Here is a 27,439-nt window from a genome sequence, read left to right as displayed (position 1 = left end):
TACTTTACAACAAAACACTTATTTTGTTTTGGATTAAAAAAAAACGTGGAACCAAACACGGCCTAAGGGCCTACACCAAAAGTGGGTGAAGACACCTTCTCTTACAGGGAGATATTCAAATTATATGAAAGGAATTCAAATAGAGAAAAATGAGTTGGGTTGTTTCAAAAGCTGATCCAGGGTTCTTAATACAACTTTTGATAATTATTTTATTTCAAATTTACTTTATTTTTTTTAATCTTAATTTTTTTAAGAATAATTATGTACATATGTATATAGGAAGCTGATATTGACATTCCATATATATATTCTACACTTCACTTTGTTACTCGTATTTTAGTAGATACAATGACCAAACTATCCTCTTACTGTAGTATTCAGTGTCAACCGTAAAACTGTGATAGTTATTGTGTTTCTTGTGTTGTGATTTGTTCACTTTGAATTTTGTTTTTAAAGTGAAAACTCTCTGTCTTATTGCTTAAACTTTAACCTCATCTTAGTGTTAACAAGTATTGAATCAAATAATTTCCGAACAAAAAAAAAAAAAAAAAAAAAAAAAAAAAAAAAAAGAGTCGAATCAAATAGAAAAGAAATTGAGTTGCTGCTAAAGCAGAATTATAAAAAATAAAAAATAAACAAAAAATCTTGGAAATTGCCGTTTATTTTCTAGCAATAATTTCTTTTTATATTGTGTCAGTGATTTTTGGAAAGATTCGAATTGTATCCAAATCTAACAGCCACAATAAGTTCAATACAAAAAAAAGAATAGTGAAAAAAACAATAACGGTGGAGATGACAACCACCGCCAACAAAGGTGCATTCGCCACCCTGCTACCATTTGGAGCTGCCAAAGACCCTATTCTTCCTATGACAGAACTCCTCCAACTCCACTACTGCATCCACTCCAAAAGTTCTTCGAGTTAGTTCTCTCTTTCTCTTATGTTCTTTTTATGAATTTTTTTATTTTGTTCTTCTAAAATTATGATCCTTTACATTAAATGCTTTGTACTTTCATGGGGTGTATCTATACATGGTCCTGCTAATTTTATGCATGTGATGGTTTACACAAAAATAACGATTCAAAAGTTCATATATTTATAATTAATTGTGAAGTATTAGGAAAAATTATAAATTCATATTGTAGGGGCGGTTCAATATAATTTAAAGTTTTAGACGAAGATATAAAAGAGTGGCCTTTACATATCTAATATATATAGTCAATTCAATTAATCTTTCTTGTCACATAATTGATCTTAGAGTTATGTCACATAATTGATTTTAGAGTTATACAACTTATACGGAATGAAAAATGAGGAAAAATATGTTAGAATTAAAAAGGAAAAAAAAAAACAAAAAAAAAAACAAAAAACAAAGAACAAAAAAGTTAAAAAAAGAATACCAAAATTTTCACAAATTCAGGAGAAAAAAGAAACTTGAATGTGGAGCACAAATTCAGGAGAAAAAAGAAACTTGAATGTGGAGTTGAGAGAGAGAGAGAAGAAAGAGGTAAGATAAAGATAAAAATCTTTTAACCTCTATTAAATCCCAATTGGTTAGGGTTTAATAATATATACAAATAAAAAATTTAAAAAGGTTATAATATAAGGAAATAAAAAAAAAAATTTGGACCTTTCTACTGGACACACCTTAATAATGAGAAGGAAATAAGAAAGATTATAATATAAACAAATAATTTTTCAAAAAAGTTAGAATGAAATAAAAATTTTAGAAATAATATAATACAAAGAAATAAAAATACATTGAGACCTTTAAGCAACCGCCTGAATTGCCTAAAGATCTAGATCTAGCAGCCCCTGCACTGATGGTCCTCGGCCCTCAATTTTTTGGTATGAACATTATAACTTAGCTGTATCTGATTTATTTATTAATTTATTATTTTTCAGAAGTTAAAATAATATGAAAGTTTGGGAATGTAATGGGGCTACGTATGTCATCTGACCTTCCTGATCCGATCATTCGCGGTGGCGGGCGTTTGTGCGTGCGTTGCGGAGGCAAATAATGATGGGTAGGGTAGGGCGGCGTTTGTGCGTGTGTTGCGAACCCAAACGAATGGGTATTCAAGTCAACCCATGACCCGTCAAAGGTTAAAGAAATATAAAATAAAATAAATACTATTTGTTTTCTTAAGATGGGCACAATTTTAAGAATATCATGTATCCGTGTTAGGTGTGACATTGGATTACGAAATGGGTTTAGTTTTGATACCAATTATAATGAGTAAGTTCTTGTTTACAGATCTAAAACTTTGTATATTTATCCATTAATACCTATTTTAGTTTCCATTTGAATTTGATATAAGATCTCTAGCATTCCTGAATTTATTTTATCTAGATTAAAAGAAATTTCAATCCAAACTTCTTGTAAAAACCTAATACCTCTCAATAATAATTTAATTAATAAATTGTTTGTGCCTTGGATTTAAGTGTTGACGTTGCCACCATTACCGTATCAATTAACAACAAAATCAAGTCATTACTCTTTGATGTATATAATTGAAGTCTCCTTCCCCCACATGCACAAAACCCTCTTTATATCTCTCTCCGTGTTTAAAAGGCCAAGCAACCTCCTTGCACACAACTGACTTCTGGCCTGTCCGGTTATACTCGTCGGAGTCTTGTCGGGAAAAAAACCACTTTCTGCCCGGAGTTCTGTCTGTCTGCCAAAGCCATAAGACTTTGTTGTAAAAAAGTTCACTATTTTGTTAGTATTGATTCGAGGATGTCCAAGGATTCTGAGCTGGTGGAGTACTTCAACGAAAAAGAGTCATATGATGGTAATAAGAATGGATTGAAGTACTTGGGAAAGATTAAGCTCGAAAAGCTGAAGCATTCTATGGCTGCTCGGGCTCAAATAAAGATGTGGGTAATTCGGGTGACAACCACAGTGTCGCTGTGGGCTTGGGCAGTGCAGGTGGTGGCAATGGTCGAGACGTGGGGGCCGAAGGTGGTGCAGCGTTGGTCTTCCACTTCCACTTCTTCTGATGATCGTCTTCCACCTAAAAGTGAGTACTAAGCATGCTTTCTTAATTCTTTTTTTTTTTTTCCTCATAGTTTGGCATTTTAGGAGTGAGATAAGCTTTCTTTGCTTTTAAGTTTGAACTAATTGTATAATTATTAATAATTGTGTGTAAGTTTCAAAGTTGTCCCAAATAATCCTATGTTAAACATGTGGGAGCTAGATTCAATCATATATAATATATGATCAAGTGAAGATTGTCATAGTATATATTACGATAACAATTTGTGAGCTCTCAAAAATAAAGTATGCAACACTCAGACACAGGGGAGTGTATGCCGGTGCACTTGTCCCCAGTCCACTATACATATAGATTTTTTTAATATATTTTATATGTATATATATGGAATTTTTTATATACACCCCTAAAATTATTTATCTCTAGTTTTTTTTTTTTTTTTTTTTTCTTCCTAATTTACTCTTCAAATTTCTTAAAAGAAGTTAAATTTTCTTTGTTAAATTAAATTTTATTTTTTTCTTTTTAACGTTGTCATTTTTCTTACATTTTTTTTTTTTTTTTTTACTACTTTAAATATATATATATTTAACACAGTGCCCCCTAAACTAAAATTCTAACTCCGCCCCTGCTCAAACACACACAAGTATATACATATACTCTCTCTGTCCAAAAAAAAGATGTCCTGTTTAGGGAATCGTGTCATAGTTCCCCAAACAGGACATCTTTTTTTTGGACAGAGAGAGTATATGTATATATATGTATGTATGTAAAAGTATGCAAGAAGGTCCATGCATAACTGAATAACTTAAGCTCATCGTGTTCTTTAGAAATCGAGGATGTTACAAATCTTTGTTTAATATTTTCTTGTAACATGAATACTGATCAAGAGACTACCATATCCAGGGGCGGAACCAGCATAGGCCCAGCGGGGGAGCATGCCCCCTGGGCCCATGCTGGTCCATTAGTTTTAATTACAAATTGGCCTATAATTTATAAAAGTTTTCAAAATGTCCCCCTAAAATAATTTTTTCCTAGAAAACGGCCATTAAGTTTTATTACACATAGGCCAATAATATATAAAAAAGTAAAAAATGCCCTTTGAAATAATTATTTACGCTTGGGCCAATTAATTTTTTATTGCAAATAGGCTTATAATTAAAATTTTACAAAAATGCCCACTAAAATAATTATTTTTTAAAAATATTTTTAATTTTTCCTTTCTTTTCATTCTTACTCCTCTTCTTCTTTTTTATATTCTCTTAAAAAAAAGTTGCATTCCTTTATTCAAACTATTTTCTTTTTTTTTTTTTTTCTCTTCAAAGTTTGGTAATTAAATTTGTTGCTAAAAGGACTCTTAAGGTCGGTATTTTAAGTTTCTATTTTTTAAAAATAATTATTTTTAAAAAATAATTATTCTTGGTATCATCCTCACACTAAATATCATATCGTTGCCTACAGGGGTTTATAAGAATAATGGTTATCTGATGGTCTCGGACAATGGGGGACTCAATCAAATGAGAGCCGGAGTATGTTATATATACATATACATATATATGTTTCTTCTGTTTTTTCTGTACTTTTTTTCCCCCCCTAATTAACCCAACTTTGGTTTGCTCTACAGATTTGTGACATGGTTGCCGTTGCAAGATATATGAATGTCACACTTATAATTCCTGAATTGGACAAAACCTCCTTTTGGAATGATCACAGGTAATTAATTAAGTAATTAAACTATATAAATTATTTTCTTATCATTGAACAAATTATATATGAATTCTTTAAAATATATTCATATATAAAAGAATTCTCTCATCCCCAACATATTAACCATTACCAAAATCACTTCATTCAATTACAGTCAGTTCAATGATATATTTGACGTGGATTATTTCATCACATCATTGAGAGACGAGGTTCAAATATCCAAAGAACTGCCGCCATATTTAAAGACAGTGGAGGATATGGGAACATTTTACTCCATGCCACCAGTTAGCTGTTCTAATATGTCCTATTACCTTCACAAGGTTTGTAATTCTCCTAGCTTTAATCATGTGTGTGTGTATATGTGTGTGCCTATACAAATTAAAATTATATTTATTTGTATGAACACAGGTTCTTCCGCTGATTGAAGAGTACGAGCTCTTGCATTTGCCTAAAACAGATGCTCGTCTTGCTAATAATGGACTACCTACGGAGGTTCAAAAGCTGCGTTGTCGAGTGAACTACAATGCTCTGAGATTTGCTCCCCCAATAGAGGCGTTGGGTAGAAGGATAGTTGAGATTTTGAGGCAAAAAGGTCCATTTCTGGTTCTTCATTTAAGGTATGAAATGGACATGTTGGCCTTCTCTGGTTGTACTGAAGGTTGCAATGAAGAAGAGGTGGAAGAGCTGACAAAAATGAGGTAATTAATTGAATGTTTAGATATATTGATTAAAATGTTGTGTGTTTAAAATTATGTGGTGGTTATTAGGTATGCTTATCCTTGGTGGAAAGAAAAGGTTATAAATTCCACAAAGAAGAGAACGGATGGTTTGTGTCCTATGACTCCTGAGGAAACAGCTCTGACATTGCGCGCGCTTGACATTGATCGTGACATGCAGATATATATTGCTGCTGGAGATATATACAAGGGAGAGAGGCGATTGGCGAGTCTGGCTGCGGCTTTCCCGAATTTGGTTAGTACTAATTTCAAGCTTCAATTAAGAACAACTTGTAAATGGATTTGTGCTTTTTTCATGTGTTGCTTTTTGTGATCCCAACAGGTCAAGAAAGAGACACTGCTGCAACCTTCAGAGCTTTTGCCATTTATGAATCATTCATCTCGAATGGCAGCATTGGACTATATTGTATCAATAGAGAGTGATATATTCTTCCCTACAATAGGAGGAAACATGGCAAAAGTTGTTGAAGGCCATAGATGGTATGATCAAGTGATTTGCTTAACATAATTTGTATTCAAAATACTAATCTGTATACACAACTTCCATGACTAAGGTTTTCAAAACGTGTCTACACAGTTAGGAGACATTTATACATAGACGGTATTATCAAGTGATTTGCTTAACATAATTCGTATTCAAAATACTAATATGTATACACAACTTCCATGACCAAAGTTTTCAAAACGTGTCTACGCAGTTAGGAGACATTCACACACATAGAAGTGTCATGAACTTATCCCCACAGGTACCATTCGGTTTGCACACTCTTCGTGCTCATGATTTTCAAAAGGTGTCTACACCGTGTAGGGGGCATCCACACATATAAGTCCTAGGCGATGTGTGTTCTTTGCGTGTGCAATACATAATTGCTTTATATATATATTTGATGCATCTGACACATTAATGTATATGTAATTCAATTCAACTTCAGGTACTTGGGATTCAAGAAGACAATTCTTCCAGATAGAAAGCTTCTTGAATCTGATAGACAAATACAACAAAGGGAAACTAAACTGGGAAAATTTTTCCCTTCTAGTGAAGGAAGCTCATGCGGACCGTATGGGGAATCCAACTAGGAGAGTGGTGATTCCTTGAAAACCAAAGGTAGAGGACTATTTCTGGTCCAATCCACAAGAATGCTTGCCTCCAATGGCAGAAGAACCATCAAGCTAGCGTACAATTATTCGCTACGCATCAACTGTAGTTTCAATGTCTCTGTTCATTTTCATTCAATTTGATGATATAAACCAGAGAGCCCAGAAAATGCAGGGCAATAACTGATGAGAACTGAAAAATGCGCATTTAAACCCGTTAAACTTAAGCATTCTAGTACCTTTATCTATCTTACTTTGCCGTTTTAGACTTATTACGTGTTATTTATATTTTCAGGCACTAATCCCAAAATTGAGCTAACTCAGCCAAATAAAAGCTTAATTGAAGCAATCCTGAGATAAACCAAAGGAGGGAGCAAAGTGGAGAAAGAAAGGAGCAAAAAGGAATCAAGTTGTGCAGCTGAAAAGTTCGATCGATCCAACTTAGAGTTCGATCGATCGAACCCTATTTTGTCCTATTCAAATGATTGATCTTATCCACAGTTGTACGCCTACCAACCACTTTTGTCTTTTTCCCCATAAATATCTTGAAAATATCTCAGCCTTGTCCTTATCCGGAGGAGTCAGACCACTTCGATCGATCCAAGATGCAGTTCGATCGATCGAACCCATTTTCGATCGATCCAAGTTAAGGTTCGATCGATCGAACTTCCTCCAGCGAGAAAAGGTTAAAGTCCAGCTCATTTATTCCGTCCTTCATCCAATCATTGGAGAATATGCCTTGCACGACCACAGCTCATCATGGGGTGTATTTGACCTACCTATATAAGGAATATAATACACTTTTTGGGAGGAGTCTCTTGTCACACATTGAAAATCATCTTGGAGGCTATTCTTGGAGAAGAAGAAGGGAGGAAGCTAGAGCACCATTGGAGGAGATCTTCACCAACAAGGAACAGCCATGGAGTTAGCCCTTGAGGGTTGGATCATCACTACCATGAGTGGCTAGACATCCTCTTGGGGCTAGAGTTAGCCCCAAGCATGCTTTTTATACTCTAATCTTGTGTATTATTGAGGGATTAGGGTTGTATGATACATCTTGATACTCATGTATATATAAATCTTAATTATTTCATGGTTTGTATGGTTTAATGCTTCCAATTGACTATTCTATTCTATCCATATGTCTATGTATGTTAGAGTAGGATATTCATGTGCTTATCTCTAGATTTAGTGTTTTTGATGCATGTCTATGTGTATTGATGCTATAGATCTAGAGATTATCAAGATGATATGCTTAATGAATGCTATTTTGGTTCATTTGATGGTTTATGCCTATTCTTGATGGTTTGTACCTCTCCCCTAGTCTAGATAGCTTTATTTTCATGCTAGTAGTGTAGATTTAGTGTAGTGGTAATGTAATGTTAGATGGGAGGACAATCTACTCTTGATGTTTGATATTCCATGCTTGTAAGTCCAATGGCATATTCCTCTAATATTGTGTTGTATGTGGATTGTGAGCTTAATGAAGGATTAATGACTTGTTTTGATCTATTGTGCTATCCCCATGTTGTCTAGACAATATATGCTCTATTGTTTAGATATATTGTGCTCTTCACATGATGATTAGACAATACTTGCTTGATTTGTCATCCTTGCCAATTGAATCAACCTAATGCACACACACCCTTATCATATTGGAACACATCCATTACCCTCAATTGATCACTTGTTAGTAGTATAGAAAACTATTGCTTGGTGGTGATCTCTACACCCCAAGATCTCTCTCTCTCTTGTTTACTTCATATTATTTTATTTAGTTGAATTCAATTTAGCTTAATCAACCAACCAATCAATTGTGTGATCACTCGACCTACTAACCCTAATTACCATAGTTTCACAATTCGATACACCATCAAATCCTTTGGGACGATCCCTACTCGCCCTATCTATATTTTATATAGAGAAAGGTAGTAGTGGCTTTTTATAAATGTAAAACTTGGCCACCTCCTAAATTCACAACTCTTCAAGCTTGACTTGGTATCGCGACCCTTGTTGTAAAGGCAAGGACCGGTCAGTTTTTGGCGCCGTTCCCGGGGATTTTAAATTGGCAACGTCGAATTGTGAAATTCAATTAGGATTAGTACTTTTTTGATCGTGTCTTTACTCTTTTTTTATTTTCTGTTTTTGATTGCTTATTGAATTTGTTCTCCATTGACTAGGTGCATTGAGCAAGGAGCTAGCAAAGTAATTCCAAGCTAAGGAGCAAAGCAAAGCAAAGGAAAAATGCTTAAAATGAAAAATTGTTAAGTAAAATTGCTAAACTAAGCTTTTAATTTTGGAGTTAAAGTGCTAAAGGACTATTGTGAGACCTTCTTACTCAATCTCCTTAGTTAAATCGGGGGCCCACGTGGAGGCATTGCATAGCATCATTAGATAAATCGGGGGCCCACGTGGAGGCATTTATTTGACATACATTGCATTTGAAAATTGTGGTTGTGAAGTTTAATTGCATTGTTGAGAAAGTTGCTTATTCGTGTTGCATTGTGCATGCATGGTCGTCGTTCATTGAGACCTACTCTTGTCCCTCTTGATTTGCATTTAGAATCCACTATTAGGAATCCAAGGTGAAGAGGAAGTTCACATAGAACCAATCTTCCAATGGACGCTCTCAATGATGATCATGTTGAAGACCTTGGTCACATAGACCAACAAGGCATCCTTCATCCTAATGTGCAAAATGATAATATGCAAGTTCCATTAGGCATACCTAAGCCATACATTCATCAACCTCCTCAACAACAAGGCCAAATTCCAATGGGAATTCCAAGGCCAATGTATGCACCACAACCCCCCATCATTAATCAAGCTCAATATAACCAAGGTGTCCATGTTGCACCTCAAGTTGCTAATCCACCACTCGCATTGAGAGATCACTATGTGCCTAATGAGTATAATGCACCCACATGCATTCAATTGCCACCATTTAGAGCACACCATTATGAGATTAAAGCACAAACTATCCAAATGCTACCTAACTTTCATGGACTTCCTAGTGAAGAACCTTACAAGCATTTGGATGAGTTTCTTGAAATTTGTTCTACCGTTCGATACACGGACATGCCGGAAGAAGTTTTAAGATTGAAACTTTTTCCATTCACCCTTAAAGATAAGGCGAAGTATTGGTTTAACAACCTTAGGCCTTTTTCTATAACTTCTTGGGCAGAAATGCAACAATAATTTTTGAAAAAGTACTATCTGGTTTCTAAGACCAATGCTATGAGAACCGCCATTAGAGAATTCACACATGGGGAGGGAGAAACTTTCCACGAGGCATGGGAACGCTTCAATGAATTGCTTAGGAAGTGTCATCACCATGACATGCCTAAATGGCAATTGGTCCAATTCTTCTTTGAAAGCTTATCGGACAATTATAAAGGCATGGTTGATGCTTCAATGGGAGGTTCTTATATAGACCGGCAAGAGGAAGACGTGTGGCGTCTTTATGAGAGCATGAGTGAAAACTCTTTGCATAGAACATTGTCATCTAGGAATGGTAGGGCGGCGTTTGTGCGTGTGTTGCGAACCCAAACGAATGGGTATTCAAGTCAACCCATGACCCGTCAAAGGTTAAAGAAATATAAAATAAAATAAATACTATTTGTTTTCTTAAGATGGGCACAATTTTAAGAATATCATGTATCCGGGTTAGGTGTGACATTGGATCACGAAATGGTTTAATTTAGATACCAATTATAACGAGTAAGTTCTTGTTTACAGATCTAAAAATTTGTATATCTATCATACTTATTTTAGTTTTCATTTGAATCTGATATAGGATCTCTAGCATTCCTAAATTCATGTTATCTAGATTAAAAAAAACTTTCAATCCAAACTTCCTGTAAAAACCTAATACCTCTCAATAATAATTTAATTAATAAATTGTTTGTGCCATGGATTTAAGTGTTGACGTTGCCACCATTACCGTATCAATTAACAACAAAATCAAGTCATTACTCTTTGATGTATATAATTGAAGTCTCCTTCCCCCACATGCACAAAACCCTCTTTATATCTCTCTCCGTGTTTAAAAGGCCAAGCAACCTCCTTGCACACAACTGACTTCTGGCCTGTCCGGTTATACTCGTCGGAGTCTTGTCGGAAAAAAAACCACTTTCTGCCCGGAGTTCTGTCTGTCTGCCAAAGCCATAACCTTTGTTGTAAAAAAGTTCACTATTTTGTTAGTATTGATTCGAGGATGTCCAAGGATTCTGAGCTGGTGGAGTACTTCAACGAAAAAGAGTCATATGATGGTAATAAGAATGGATTGAAGTACTTGGGAAAGATTAAGCTCGAAAAGCTGAAGCATTCTATGGCTGCTCGGGCTCAAATAAAGGATGTGGGTAATTCGGGTGACAACCATAGTGTTGCTGTGGGCTTGTGCAGTGCAGGTGGTGGCAATGGTCGAGACGTGGGGGCCGAAGGTGGTGCAGCGTTGGTCTTCGACTTCCACTTCTTCTGATGATCGTCTTCCACCTAAAAGTGAGTACTAAGCATGCTTTCTTAGTTCTTTTTTTTTTTTTCCTCATAGTTTGGCATTTTAAGAGTTGAGATAAGCTTTCTTTGCTTTTAAGTTTGAACTAATTGTATAATTATTAATAATTGTGTGTAAGTTTCAAAGTTGTCCCAAATAATCCTATGTTAAACATGTGGGAGCTAGATTCAATCATATATAATATATGATCAAGTGAAGATTGTCATAGTATATATTACGATAACAATTTGTGAGTTCTCAAAAATAAAGTATGCAACACTCAGACACAGGGGAGTGTATGCCGGTGCACTTGTCCCCAGTCCACTATACATATAGAATTTTTTTTATATTTTATATGTATATATATGGAATCTTTTATATACACCCCTAAAATTATTTATCTCTAGGTTTTTTTTTTTTCCTAATTTACTCTTCAAATTTCTTAAAAGAAGTTAAATTTTCTTTGTTAAATTAAATTTTATTTTTTTCTTTTTAACATTGTCATTTTTCTTACATTTTTTTTTTTTTTTTTACTCCTTTAAATATATATATATTTAACACAGTGCCCCCTAAACTAAAATTCTAACTCCGCCCCTGCTCAGACACACACAATTATATACATATACTCTCTCTGTCTCGAAAAAGATGTTCTGTTTAGGAAATCGTGTCATAGTTCCCCAAACAGGACATCTTTTTTTTGGACAGAGAGAGTATATGTATATATATGTATGTATGTAAAAGTATGCAAGAAGGTCCATGCATAACTAAATAACTTAAGCTCATCGTGTTCTTTAGAAATCGAGGATGTTACAAATCTTTGTTTAATATTTTCTTGTAACATGAATACTGATCAAGAGACTACCATATCCAGGGGCGGAACCAGCATAGGCCCAGCGGGGGAGCATGCCCCCTGGGCCCATGCTGGTCCATTAGTTTTAATTACAAATTGGCCTATAATTTATAAAAGTTTTCAAAATACCCCCCTAAAATAATTTTTTCCTTGAAAACGGCCATTAATTTTTATTACACGTAGGCCAATAATATATAAAAAAGTAAAAAATGCCCTTTGAAATAATTATTTACGCTTGGGCCAATTAATTTTTTATTGCAAATAGGCTTATAATTAAAATTTTACAAAAATGCCCACTAAAATAATTATTTTTAAAAATATTTTTAATTTTTCCTTTCTTTTCATTCTTACTCCTCTTCTTCTTTTTTATATTCTCTTAAAAAAAGTTGCATTCCTTTATTCAAACTATTTTCTTTTTTTTTTTTTCTCTCTTCAAAGTTTGGTAATTAAATTTGTTGCTAAAAGGACTCTTAAGGTCGGTATTTTAAGTTTCTATTTTTTAAAAATAATTATTTTTAAAAAATAATTATTCTTGGTATCATCCTCACACTAAATATCATATCGTTGCCTACAGGGGTTTATAAGAATAATGGTTATCTGATGGTCTCGGGCAATGGGGGACTCAATCAAATGAGAGCCGGAGTATGTTATATATACATATACATATATATGTTTCTTCTGTTTTTTCTTTACTTTTTTTCCCCCCCTAATTAACCCTACTTTGGTTTGCTCTACAGATTTGTGACATGGTTGCCATTGCAAGATATATGAATGTCACACTTATAATTCCTGAATTGGACAAAACCTCCTTTTGGAATGATCACAGGTAATTAATTAATTAATTAAACTATATAAATTGTTTTCTTATCATTGAACAAATTATATATGAATTCTTTAAAATATATTCATATATAAAAGAATTCTATCATCCCCAATATATTAACCATTACCAAAATCACTTCATTCAATTACAGTCAGTTCAATGATATATTCGACGTGGATTATTTCGTCACATCATTGAGAGAGGAGGTTCAAATATCCAAAGAACTGCCTCCATATTTAAAGACAGTGGAGGATATGGGACCATTTTACTCCATGCCACCAGTTAGCTGGTCTAATATGTCCTATTACCTTCACAAGGTTTGTAATTCTCCTAGCTTTAATCATCTGTGTGTGTATATGTGTGTGCCTACACAAATTAAAATTATATTTATTTGTATGAACACAGGTTCTTCCGCTGATTGAAGAGTACGAGCTCTTGCATTTGCCTAAAACAGATGCTCGTCTTGCTAATAATGGACTACCTACGGAGGTTCAAAAGCTGCGTTGTCGAGTGAACTACAATGCTCTGAGATTTGCTCCCCCAATAGAGGCGTTGGGTAGAAGGATATTGAGATTTTGAGGCAAAAAGGTCCATTTCTGGTTCTTCATTTAAGGTATGAAATGGACATGTTGGCCTTCTCTGGTTGTACTGAAGGTTGCAATGAAGAAGAGGTGGAAGAGCTGACAAAAATGAGGTAATTAATTGAATGTTTAGATATATTGATTAAAATGTTGTGTGTTTAAAATTATGTGGTGGTTGTTAGGTATGCTTATCCTTGGTGGAAAGAAAAGGTTATAAATTCCACAAAGAAGAGAACGGATGGTTTGTGTCCTATGACTCCTGAGGAAACAGCTCTGACATTGCGCGCGCTTGACATTGATCGTGACATGCAGATATAGATTGCTGCTGGAGATATATATAAGGGAGAGAGGCGATTGGCGAGTCTGGCTGAGGCTTTCCCGAATTTGGTTAGTACTAATTTCAAGCTTCAATTAAGAACAACTTGTAAATGGGTTTGTGCTTTTTTCATGTGTTGCTTTTTGTGATTCCCAACAGGTCAAGAAAGAGACACTGCTGCAACCTTCAGAGCTTTTGCCATTTATGAATCATTCATCTCGAATGGCAGCGTTGGACTATATTGTATCAATAGAGAGTGATATATTCTTCCCTACAATAGGAGGAAACATGGCAAAAGTTGTTGAAGGCCATAGACGGTATGATCAAGTGATTTGCTTAACATAATTTGTATTCAAAATACTAATCTGTATACACAACTTCCGTGACTAAGGTTTTCAAAACGTGTCTACACAATTAGGAGACATTTACACATAGACGGTATTATCAAGTGATTTGCTTAACATAATTCGTATTCAAAATACTATTATGTATACACAACTTCCATGACCAAAGGTACCACATAGAAGTGTCATGAACTTATCCCCACAGGTACCATTCGGTTTGCACACTCTCCGTGCTCATGGTTTTCAAAAGGTGTCTACACCGTGTAGGGGCATCCACACATATAAGTCCTAGGCGATGTGTGTTCTTTGCGTGTGCAATACATAATTGCTTTATATATATATTTGATGCATCTGACACATTAATGTATATGTACTTCAATTCAACTTCAGGTACTTGGGATTCAAGAAGACAATTCTTCCAGATAGAAAGCTTCTTGAATCTGATAGACAAATACAGCAAAGGGAAACTAAACTGGGAAAATTTTTCCCTTCTAGTGAAGGAAGCTCATGCGGACCGTATGGGGAATCCAACTGGGAGAGTGGTGATTCCTCGAAAACCAAAGGTAGAGGACTATTTCTGGTCCAATCCACAAGAATGCTTGCCTCCAATGGCAGAAGAACCATCAAGCTAGCGTACAATTATTCGCTACGCCTCAACTGTAGTTTCAATGTCTCTGTTCATTTTCATTCAATTTGATGATATAAACCAGAGAGCCCAGAAAATGCAGGGCAATAACAGAGCTGGTTGTGCAAGAATTTCAGTGTGTACTAGGGTTTGGGGACTATGAAAGTTTGGTCCCTCTTGTGTTTACTTTCATGTATGTTCTCCTATGAAAAGGCTACTGAGTTTTTCTCAGTATTAGCTAATATCAGCTCTTCTGAATGCTTTTGTACATTAAACCAAATAATATAACCATGTTTCTATGATATTCACAATAAATATATATATATATATATATATATATATATATATATATATATATATATATAAAGTGCATTGAAGTAAAGATAATAAATTATTTGGTTTTCAGGAAAGGAACCAAAGACTTCTACTTCTTTGAGACATATAATAATGTATAGAATTTGAGGTAAAAGTACTTCTCAAATGAGAATTATGACAATCAGGCCAACACTTTCATGTGGCAACCAAAAACATGAGAATTGAAGGAAAGCAACATTTCTTTTCCTTTTCCTTTCCTTTCAACCAAAAGCAACTGCAGAATTTCAATATTCTCTCACTTCAAATTTAATTGATGGTACACAGTGACGGTCTTCCGGACATTAGATGTCACAGGTTGGTAGCAAAGAAACAACCTTTCTGCATGCGAAGGTAAAGTTATGTACATCTGACCCTCCCAAACCCCACAATAACAGGAACCTTATGTACTGAGTTTGTCCTTAATTTATATTGTAAAAATGAATCAGTTTAATTTTTGAAACAAAAAATCCACGAGAAACCATGTCATGCCCAAATGTAGTCCCACCTAACAACTTAGGCTTTTTGGGTTGGATCGCGAAACATCCACTTGTTACATTAGTCTTGATCTAAGTCACACAATTCTTCTTAACGGGTGCTACTTTCATGCTCCGCTCATGTTCCCACTATTTGAGATTGCCCTATTTGCGCTCTCACTCTCGAATTCGTTCTCACTTCGACTTAGGCTTTACGTGACTTAGGCGTATTGTAAATAAGTTAGGGTAACAATAAAATGAAGGGGTTGTTTAGGAGGGGACAATAGATGTGCTTGCTGATGGAATATTATTTGGTGCAAATGATCCAACCATTGGACATCAAATTTTAAGGAGGTTGAAAATATAACAATAAACATTAACCAACAGGATTGTGGCCTAGCGATATAAAACTCCTACTTCCTAAAGGGAGGTTCGAACCTCAGTGGAGGCAGTGTGTGTGAGTTTCCCAACTAGGAAAAAAAAAAAAAACATAGGCCTAATAATTGCCGCAACGGTAAATAAATGAGATTGCTAAAGATGGAATATGACTTTCATACCTTGCTATAATGGATCAAATTTTCGTAATTAAGGCTAATAGTTGCATAAATAAAAATCTAAGAGATAGATGTGCTTAAATTTTACAGATTGATTAGCTTGTTTGATGGAGTCTATGAAGTACGTCCATTTCTCGTTCTTATATAAGCTGAGATTTCTTGATGATCAAGCTAAATTTGGAGGGACTACGCGGTTTGAATCCTTTGATAATACACAGGAATGATCCTAACATGTAGAAATTAGAACCCCTTTCTTGAATTTTGACCTTGGAATCTAGTTGAGCTCACTTTACAAGTACTTTCCTTCTTGTACCAGTTTCTGGGAAACAGTCTTCAACAGTAGTAATACATTAGTAACATTACGTATACTCTTGCCTTATGAGGGCTTATTGAATTGGGCTTACCTATTTACTAGGTTTTTATTGGGCTTACTTGTCCCGTATGGGATTAGGCTTACCGTGTTTGGGCCGAATGATTCATTCGCCCTCACATACTGGACCAAGGTCCTCCCCGTATTACTTATGGTATTTTTAGAGTTAAATGTTCTGAGATTGCGTTCAGGTTTGTCTTTATTATTTACATATTAAAAAAAATAAATAAATAAATAAAATAAAATAGGAGACTTAAACCACCTCACACGTTTGGTTAATTTTGCCGTAACACCCTTTATGCTAGTTGTCAAAAGTTAGCTAATTTGAAAACATAAAATGTCAAAACTACCCTCCATTATTCCAAATACAATTTTAGGTGATGTTTAATTACTTAATTCAGCGCTTAATTCTGAATGGATTAAGAACTTATCTAATTACATGTGTTTGATAATGCAATTTGAATATATTAAAAAAGTAAATCACTTAAAATGGAATAAACTTTTAAGTGGCAGGAACATCACATCAAAAAAATATTTATTTTTGAAGTACCACTTAAAATTTTCAATACTTAAAATTCTGCTTTAAAAATTTTCATACTTAATTTTCAATTTTATCAAAAAGCACCATTATTCCAAATACCCTTTCTACTAGCTAGTTGACAATCAACAGTGTCAAAAGTCAGCTAATTCGGAAAAATAAAATGTCAAAACTACCCATTATTCCAAGTACAATTTTAGCCTTAGTTAGTTGGACCTTTATACCCTCACATGTAATTTTATTCCCTCACATGTAATTTATCAAATTACATAAAATGCCAAAATTACTCTCCAAAACTTAATAATTTGTCAAATTATATTAAAAAAATATCTAATGGAATTCATTTTATTTAAACTATAATTTGAAATTAAACCTGTATGTAAATTCATTATATATATATATACAATATATATATATATATATATAGATATATATATATATAGATATATATATATATTTAAAATTAATCACAAATTTTCTACAACTCTTAAACATTATAACTTATTATCTCTTATACATACAGTAATACATTATCAGTGTGTATAGGTTTTCAAAACCATATTTTCCGAATGCATAACCTATAAAAGATTACTCAAAGCAAGGATTTCAATGTACAACTTATCAATTTCACCGACGTCGCCTGCACCTCTCCTACCTCATTGATCGGCTCAGATAAATCATTTTATTTTTCGGAAGGTTTGCTGAAATAAATCATTATCATAGATTATCATTGATGGAATATTTTGGTGAGATCGTGTAAGTTATCAAATGAAGGGCAAAAATGAGATTTACTATTTTACCTTTACACATCAGCAATGATGCATGCATAGAGTTTAAATAAAGATAAGGGTATAATAGTACATTTATTTTTAAGTCAAAAAAATTGAAATTAATTAATTTTGACATGGTATCAGAGCAATTTTGATTCAAGTTTAATTTATGAACAATAAAAGTAAACCTGATACCCCCAAAAAAAAAAAAAAAAATGGTGACAACATATTACTTTTTAGCAAGTACAGATGTGAAAAAATTCTCTCATAACAATTAAACAAAAAATTTCCAACTTCACTTCATAAAACACCGTGTTTTCGGCTAATGGATCTTTTCCACTCCTAAGGCGGATATCAAACCAGAAAAATGATTCTTGCAATGAATTATTAAACCTATTATTTTTAATTGGTCATTTATGCAATAAGTAAGGGAGTAAGGTACTCCACTTCCTTGTATTTAACGTAAATAATCAATCAAAAATCATTCGATTAAACTATTTACTACAAATTTTCGGTGTGATCACTACTCTATCACAAATAAAAAATAAAAAAGTCTATGAAATCAGAATTACGTGGAATATAAATCTGCACGTCACACGATCTGGTTGGGCTTCCGTACGCTAGCAGTAGCTTGTTTCTGGGAAACTGTCTTCAACAGTAACACATACACAATTTTTATTATTATTTTTATTTCTTTCTTTTTATTCTCATGAATTATATAAAGACAATTATGTCATTTTATAAGACAGTGTAGTGCATTTCTCTGTGTACCCCGTTTTTATGTAGTCAAAGATCAGAACATAGAAGTGAGTTCCCTCTATAATACCACGTGAAGTGCTATTTGTAGAATTAGAAGTTTCTTCCTCAATAACATTTTGACTTAATTTTCATACAACATAGTAACAAAGCAGAGAGACACACACACGCACAGAGCAAGTTAATACGAACTTTAACATAGTACATATTGACTATATTATACGGATTAGTATGTGTCACATATACACACCCTCTCCCTTCTTAAATTCGTATCCTCTCCTGCATGGGAAGCGTGGTGGAGATCACTCCACAAATAGTTAAGCTTGTTTACTTTGTCTCGAAAGTGATCTCCACTGACAGGACAGGATCTAAATTCTTCCCTTTTCTCCCATCCGTTTTGCTTTAGCCACTTGACAGAAAAACAAACCAAACCGCACTTTATGGGCACTAGAGAAATGCTTTGCGGCAGCAACCATGGTCGCCTCTAGCCCAGAATGCAATGCAGCTTTTAAACCCTTCACATTTTCGCCTTCGCCTGAGACATTGAAGAGCGAGACCAATGAGCTCAAGACCGATGAGTATCAACTGGCTAATTATGCTCACTCATCTTGGCTAGAAGTGTTAAGATATGTATGTCCTAGGATAGCAAATTCTTGTTTGGATTGTAAAAGTCATGATTCCTTATCTAAATATTATTATTAAGGCATTATACAATTGGTGAATGGAATATATTATTTTTTCGATTAATTATAGAATTGATTGTGTCTACTTGATTACAAGATATAATTTATATATGTATGTAATGACAATTAATATTAAGTTATAAATTAGTAATCATAAATGGTTCAAAGTCGATTATTATGGATGGATATTTAATTAATTAAGACTTGAACCGAGTCCACGATAGGTTGAGATATATTGCGAGAATTGTCGTATGCAATTACTTTCTATCATAATCATGGCTTCTGACTCTCAAGCATGAGAGAATTATAGACTTTTTTATTAATTAATAATTACTTTGATTTGTTCGGCAAATATTTCGAGATCCTTAGATTGGCACTTTGAGTAGTTATGTAATTAATGGTTAGAGGGTTATATTCTCAATATTTGAATCAGTGCTACTTGTATTTATTTTATATTGATTATGGTTGATCACAAATTAAATTCGAAGGCCTAAGTATGTTTTAGACAAAATGTTTTATAGATATATATTTATTTAGTAAATTATTATTTTTGTCAAATAAATATTTTATTGTGATCGAGCCGAACATAATCAAAGGTATCAAAATAATTATATTAATTATGTTGTCGGATTGATGGCTTTATAATCCGATAAATAATTATGCATAAAGGTGTCAAAGTGCAATATTGACTTAGAGGTTATTTACTATTTAATTGAAGTGCAATTAATTTCTTTTAGTGGAGTAGAAATTAATTTATGAATTAATTTAATTGGGTCCATGGTTTAATGGACCAGACCAATTATTAATTTATAATAGCCAAGAAAATAGTAAGCCCAAAGGATTCTCACTTATAGCCCAAGTTGATATTGGAGTCCTTTTAGAATTGAGAAATTTGAATTAGAGATAGAGAAGAATTTATTATTATTTTTCTTATCTTTATTTTGCCTATATATACATGGGTCCATATATATTTTGGGGGTGACTTTTAGAAGAAAAAATTATATATATATATTTTCTCTATCTAGTTTTTAGGGTTTGTTTTCTCTTCTAAATGAGGCTACCACAAAACTTGACTCCAAAGTCATTCATCGAGGCATATTGGTGATTCCTAAAGGGAAGATTACCATCAAGAAGAAGGACAAAAGATCTTACTAAGGGATGTACAATAAGTGAGAACATTCACTTTAGAGGAAAGATTTAAAGGTTTACTCAGACATTCGATGTAAGTATTCAATCTGTTAATTGAATGTTACATCATTTTTTTTTTATTTTTTTTTGCATAAAATTTGTCTCTATGTAACGAATTAAGATATATGTATGAAAATTCCTCAAAAAAAAAAAAATTTAAAACTCGCACGTTTCCCAATAATAGTATCAGAGCATGGTTTGATTTATTACTAGAGATCATATTTTTATCAAAATCATCAATCATGGATCCAAATTATATATATATATATATATATATATATATATATATTGATGTATGTTGATGTATGATTTATTATGCTGATATATATTAATACATGATGATGTATGTATAATTGTGACTGGATAATGATGTATGTTTGGGTCATGAATGAAACTTATAGGTTAATTGAATATAATTTTATCTTTGAATGAATGTAATTAAGGCTTTGATTTAGCAGTTTGAAAGTTTAATGATGTAATTTAATTTTTTTCATTGTATTTCAAATTGTAAATATTTATTAAAACCATGTAATCTTCATCAAAGGATGTTACGAAGCTTCAAGAAGGTCTAAAAGGATTAAATTAGGCTACAACAATTTTCTAGAATTTTTTCGGAATTTTTTTGGAATTTTTGGGCTTAATTTAATTTTCTGGAATTTTTTAAATTTTTTCTAGAATTTTTCAACGGTTTTCCGGCACCGAAGCATCACCGGAGGAGGACTGGGATCCGGTGTGGTGCACCTATGATGCAGCTGGCGCATGAGGAGCACACGCCAAGGTCAACAGCTTGTTAGCGCGTGAGGAGCACGCGCTAGTCCAAGCTATGGCGTGCCACGCGCGTGGAGGCGCGTGCCACGCGCGTGGAGGAGCGTGCTACGCACTGCTGCACCCCTTAGGTGCGTGCCAGCACGTGCGGGGTCCTCCGAGCGCGTTCCAAGAACTGTTTTGCTTCTCCTATCGCGTACCAGCTGCCTACAGATGTTTACATGCCGTTGGTGGACGCCCGTACAACAAGAATAGTATTTAAATGTTAAAAGCTGATTCTATTGGACATTTTATTTGCTTTAGTTTATTGTCTAATTATTTATGATGCATGGAATAATTAATTGCTGATTATGATTGTTCATGCATTGGATCCATAATTTTTTTATCTAAATGACTTGATTTATATTAATTAAATTATGAAAATTAATTGGATTTGATTACTAATTAATTCGAAGGCATTTATTAGGAAACGAAAAATTATTTTTAAAGTGTGCCTCAAATTAAATATTAGTGAATCATTTAAAAGTCCAGATATTTTTTAAATTTAATTGGATTAAAAACAATGTGTTTTGTATGCATTAAATCATGGATTGAAAACCCTAATTATAAATAATTAAAAATTAAGTGGGAGCGGGAATTTTTATACATTACCCCATGACCTTCATTATTATAACCATTGTGATTAGATCTTTAAAAATAAGGCCCTACGCATGATTTAAAGAGTCTAGATTACAAGAACACGAAAATATATTTATTAAATGTCCATTATAGTTAGATCTTTAAATATAAAGCCCTACGCATGATTTAAAGAATCTAAGCTAATAATGGCAATATATTTAATTTTTGATTTTTCGTTGGAGCATTAATAACGCTATACACTCAATCTAAAACCAATAGTATTAGCTCCCCAACGGAGTGGCCTATACTAGGTGATTTTAGAAAGGCTAAACTAAATCGGGAATTATTTCATAAATAGATAAGGCATTGTCTAAAAAGATATGAAAATAATGAGTTTTTCTCGTCAATAAGTAATAATGAATTTCGCCAACAGGATAAGTTATTGGCATATTGATTGTCCGATTTTTCATGCAATGTGGTTAAGGGACCCACAATTAATTTATTATTTTATTTTGCATGATTTTTTATATTCACTTTATTTATTGTATGAATGCTTTTATTTTCAGATTTATTATGACTAGTCCATTCAATCCACTTGCAAACACATTAAAAGAAAATCGATTAACTGGACCTAATTATATCGATTGGAAAAGGCAACTAGATATTGTACTCACATATGAGGGGTTCAATTATGTGTTAACTACTCCCCGACCTTCTCCACCTTTGCATGAGGATCCTCCTGGGGAGCATGAAGTTTTTAAGAAGTGGAATAAAGTAGATGAGATGACTAGGTGCTACATTCTTGCTTCACTCTCTAATGTGCTCCAAAGTCAACATCTTCATTATCTCACTTCTACAGGCATCATGCTTAACCTCAATAAATGTTTGGGCAAGTTGGTAAGAGTGCACGCCAAACTGCTATGACAAACTTGATGACCACCAAGATGATCCAAGGTACTCCAGTTCGGGATCATGCTTTAAAAATGATTGGTTTTCTAAATGAACTTGAGATCCTTAGATGTAACTTGGATAGTGAACTTCAGATTGACATGATTATCGCTTCATTGCCAGACTCGTTCAACTTTTTTAGGGTTAATTATTCTATAAATAAGCTTGAGTACTCACTCGCTGAACTTCTGAATGAGTTGGTAACCTTTGAAGGGATAGTCAAAAGTAAGGGTGCATCTATCAACTACACTCAATCTGCTGGACCATCCACTTCTAGGCCCAATAGGAGGGGCAAAAAGAAGAAGAAGGATGGTGCCCAAATTGTGCTTGTGCCAAACAAAGTGATCCAAAATGATAAGGGAAAGAAGAAAGTGCGGGTTAAAGGTGAAGGAAACTGCTTCCATTGCGGTCAACCGGGTCACTAGAAACCTAACTGCCCAACACTTCGCACGTAAGGCAAAGGAAAAGGTATATTCATTGTTGAGGCATGTAATGTGGTTGAATCTATAGATTCTTGGTGTATAGATTCTGGAGCCACTAATCATGTTTGCAATTTATTGCAGGGATTCCAGGAGTTCAGAAACCTCAATGAAGGAGAGATATATTTGCATATGGGATCTAATGCAAAGGTGGAAGCTAAAGCAGTGGGAGTGGTTCATATGCAGTTTGATAGTGGAAGGAGTATTATTTTAGAAGATTGTCTTTATGCGCCAAATGTTAGGCGCAATTTAATTTCAGTTTCTTCGTTGGTTTGCAAAAACTATATTTTTACTTTTGGGAAAAATGTTTTAATAAAATTAAATGGTTGTGTTATAACTTCTGCTACATTGAAAGATAGTCTATACATTTTAACTTCTACCTCATATCAAATGCAAAATTATGAATTAAATGCAACTTCATTTAGATTGAATGTTAAAAGAAAAACAGTTTCTCCAAACTCATTGTATCATTGGCATCTACGATTGGGTCACATCAATCAAAATATGATTCAAAGGTAGGTTAAAGAAGGTTTATTACCTTGTGAGGCAGAGGAGCCTATGCCAACGTGTGAATCCTGTATTGAAAGAAAGATAACTCGAAGGGCTTTCTCAGCCAAAGGATATAGAGCCAAAGAAAAATTAGAGTTAGTGCACATAGACATGTGTGGTCCTATGAATACCCAAGCGAGAGGAGGGTTTGAGTACTTCATCACTTTCACTGATGATTATTCATGTTTTCGATATATTTACCTAATGCGAAACAAGTTAGAAGCTTATGGAAAATTTCGTGAGTTTCAGGCAGAAGTGGAGCGTAGATTAGGTAAACTTATCAAAACACTTCGATCTGATCGAGGAGGTGAATACCTCTTGGGGGAGTTCAAGAATCATATGGTCAATGAGGGTATTGTGCGCCAGTTATCCGCACCTAACTGCCCCAACAGAATGGAGTGGCAGAAAGGAGAAACATAACTTTGTTTAACATGGTTAGATCTATGATGAGTTTTTCTACATTGCCTCTATCATTTTAGGGATTAGCCTTAGAATCTACGATGTACATCTTGAACTGTGTTCCATCCAAGTGTGTTTCAGGAACACCATATGAGCTATGGTTTGGACATAAACCTAGTTTAAATCACATACATATATGGGGGTGTCCAGCACACATGCATAAGAAATAAGCAGACAAGTTAAGAGTAAGGTCAGATGAATGCTTATTTGTTGGCTATCCTAAGGGCACTAGAGGTGGATTATTTTATGATCCTAGGGACAATAAGGTTATTGTCAACACTTATGCTGTATACCTAGAGGAGGATTATATTACGAACCACATACCTAGTAGCCAAATAGTGTTAGAGGAGATGGTTGGCACATCAGATATATCCCCTATGGACATACCTAATATAAATACTGAGAATGATGAGACACAAAAAGTCCCTGTTGAAATACCATCATCTAGTACATCGATTCCTGCTCCGGTCCTTTGTCGTAGTGGGAGAACTATCGTCCAACCCGATAAACTAATGTTTTTGGGTGAGGTCTATGAGGCCGTCCCTGATAAGCATGAGTCGGACCTAGTAAGCTATGCGGAAGCGTTAACCGATATAGATGCAAATCGTTGGAAAGATGCCATGAAATCAGAGTTGGAATCTATGTATTCTAACAAAGTCTGGGAAATTGTAGAACTTCCTAGTGGGGTTCAGCCCATTGGTTGTAAGTGGATCTACAAATGAAAGAGAAGAATGGATGGGAATGTTGAGACATTCAAAGCTAAACTGGTTGCCAAAGGCTTCACTTAACATGAAGGTATTGATTATAAGGATACATTCTCACTAGTTGCAATGCTTAAATCTATTCGCATTCTTTTAGCCATTAGTGCTTATTATCACATGAGATTTGGCAGATAGATGTTAAGACGGCATTTTTAAATGGCCATCTTAAACAAGACATCTACATGAGGCAACCAGACTGTTTCGTGGTAAAAGGTCGTGAGGACTGTATGTGTAAGTTAAATAGGTCTATTTATGGACTTAAGCAAGCTTCATGCACATGGAACATCTGTTTTGATCAGGCAGTCAAATTATTTGGCTTTGAACAAAACGTGTTTGAACCTTGCGTTTACAAGAAAAAACAGGGTAATGTCATCATGATTCTCATTTTATATATTGATGACATCTTACTCATTGGTAATGATGTAAAGGCTTTGTCATTAGGTAAAAAGTGGTTGTTTAATAAATTTGAGATGAAAGATCTTGAAGAAGCATGCTATATTCTTGGGATCAAGCTTTTGCGAGATCGGGTTTAAAAGAAAATAGGTTTGTTTCAAGAGTCTTACATTGACAAAGTACTGACCAGGTTTGGAATGGAAAACTCTAAGAAAGGGTTTTTACCATTTAAACATGGATTGGCTCTTTCTAATGACCAGTCTCCCAAGATTGATAAGGAAATTGAGCAAATGAGGCATATACCATATGCTTCGGTAGTTGGTAGTCTCATGTATGCCATGGTCTGTACCAGACCAGACATCTGCTACTCTGTAGGGATTGTCAGTAGATATCAGTTCAATCCTGGACTTGATCATTGGTCAGCTGTGAAGAATATCTTAAAATACTTTAGAAGAACTAAGAGTCTCATACTCGTTTATAGAGGTGATGATCTGGTTCCAGTCGGATATACGGATTCTAATTTTCAATCAGATCCAGATGCTAGGAGATCTACATCTAGATATGTGTTCAAATTCAATGGAGGGGCAATTAGTTGGAAGAGTGTAAAGCAGGGTTGTACTGCTGACTCAACCATGGAAGCAGAATATATTACAGCCTCTGAGGCAGCAAAAAGAAGCTGTTTGGTTGAGAAACTTTCTAATTGAACTGGAGATTGTGGAGCATATAGATCGGCCTATGACGCTTCATTGCGATAATAGTGTGGCTATAGCCCAAACTAAGGACCCAAAATTTCATAAAGGAACAAGACACGTTCAGAGGAAACATCATGTGGTTCGCGATATAGTAAAGTAGGGAGATATACTTATGGCCAAGATTGCATCGGAATATAACCTTGCTGATCTATTCACAAAGGCTTTACATATCAAGATGTTTGATCGTCATATAAAAAACATGGGAGTTAGATGTGATTCGAATTGGCTATAAGGGCAAGTGGGAGCTGTTAGGATATGTGTGCCCTAGCATAGAAAATTCTTATTTGGATTGTAAAAGTCATGATTCCTTATCTGAATATTATTATTACGGCATTATACAATTGGTGAATGGAATGTATTATTTTTTCAATTCATTATGGAATTAATTGTGTCCACTTGATTACAAGATATAATTTATATATGTATGTAATGACAATTAATACTAAGTTATAAATTAGTAATCATAAATGGTTCAAAGTCGGTTATTATGGATGGACATTTAATTAATTAAGACTTGAACCGAGTCCACGATAAGTTGAGATATATTGCGAGAGCCGTCGTATGCAATTGCTCTATATTACAGTCATGGATTTTTACTCTCAAGCATGAGAGAAATATAGACTCTTTTATTAATTAATAATTACTTTGATTTGTTCGGCGGATATTTCGGAATCATTAGATTAGCACTTTGGGTAGTTATGTAATTAATAATTAGAGAGTTACATTCTCAATATTTGCATTAGTGCTACTTGTATTTATTTTATATTGATTATGGTTGATCACAAATTAAATTCGAAGGCCTTCGTATGTTTTAGACAAAATGTTTTATATATATATTTATTTAGTAAATTATTATTTTTGTCAAACAAATATTTTATTGCGATCGAGCCGGATATAATCAAAGATAACAAAATAATTATATTAATTATGTTGTCGGATTGATGGCTTTATAATCCGATAAATAATTATGCATAGAGGGGTCAAAGTACAACATTGACTTAGAGGTTATTTACTATTTAATTGGAGTGCAATTAATTTCTTTTAGTGGAGTAGAAATTAATTTATGAATTAATTGAATTGGGTCCATGGTTTAATGGATCAGACCAATTATTAATTTATAATAGCCAAGAAAATAGTAAGTCCAAAGAATTCTCACCCATAGCCCAAGTTGATATTTTAGTCCTATTAGAATTGAGAAATTTGAATTAGAGATGGAGAAGAATTTATTATTTCCTTTTCTTATCTTTATTTTGCCTATATATGCATGGGTCCATGTATATTTTGGGGGTAACTTTTAGAAGAAGAAAAAAGAAATATTTTTCTCTCTCTAGTTTTTAGGGTTTGCTTTCTCTTCTAAAGGAGGCTATCACAAGCCTTGACTTCAAAGTCATTCATCGAGGCATATTGGTGATTCCTAAAGGGAAGATTACCATCAAGAAGAAGGAGAAATGATCTTGCTAAGGGATT

The 27,439-nt window shown here is 34.1% G+C and overlaps 2 pseudogenes; both read left to right on the top strand.

Annotated features, from left to right (window-relative positions):
• Positions 1-2,774: 2,774 nt before the first annotated feature.
• On the top strand, positions 2,775-6,610 carry LOC132304721 (rhamnogalacturonan I rhamnosyltransferase 1-like; annotated as a pseudogene).
• A 4,212-nt stretch (positions 6,611-10,822) lies between these two features.
• Positions 10,823-14,569, top strand: LOC132304720 (rhamnogalacturonan I rhamnosyltransferase 1-like; annotated as a pseudogene).
• The last annotated feature ends 12,870 nt before the right edge of the window (positions 14,570-27,439 follow it).

This window comes from Cornus florida, unplaced genomic scaffold (assembly GCF_030987335.1).
Source record: "Cornus florida cultivar Cherokee Brave unplaced genomic scaffold, ASM3098733v1 CherokeeBrave_3.0.0_Hap2_Chr04, whole genome shotgun sequence".
Lineage (NCBI taxonomy): Eukaryota > Viridiplantae > Streptophyta > Magnoliopsida > Cornales > Cornaceae > Cornus > Cornus florida.
Note: the sequence above shows the minus strand (reverse complement) of the source record. Positions and strands in the feature narration are given on the sequence as shown.